This window comes from Egretta garzetta, unplaced genomic scaffold (genome assembly GCF_000687185.1).
Source record: "Egretta garzetta isolate BGI_Z169 unplaced genomic scaffold, ASM68718v1 scaffold1458, whole genome shotgun sequence".
NCBI lineage: Eukaryota > Metazoa > Chordata > Aves > Pelecaniformes > Ardeidae > Egretta > Egretta garzetta.
In genome coordinates, this window is record NW_009260455.1 from 37,200 (window position 1) to 37,632 (window position 433).

A 433-nucleotide genomic window follows, 5' to 3' on the forward strand; every position below is an offset into this window, starting at 1 on the left:
CCCTTATATGGCTCCACCGGGCTGGCTCCCCTCCGGCCCCGCTTGGCCGGCTGCCCGACCCGGCACCCCCGGCCTGCCCGCCCTCTCCTCTCCCGGCGTGCCGTGCCGTGCCGTGGCCCTGCGAAAGCGCCGTGGGCCATGCCTTGCTCCCTGTCTCCAGCACAGGAATGTGCAGCGGGGCCGGCAATCCCGCGCTGGGGAGAAAATCCCACCTCCCTCATGCTGGCACCAGTGGCTTGGCACAGCCCCGGTCCCTGCCTCAGTTTCCCTATGCTGGGGAGTTTTGGGGTCCCACAGTGCCGGAGCCAGCCAGGCATCCTTGCCTGTGCTGCCAGCAGCACCTGGGGGCTGCATCCAGCTCGGCACCCCGGGGGGGCTGTCCCCGTCCCCACAACAGGGCTGGGGGTGCCTCCCGAAGGTCGGAGCTTGGGCG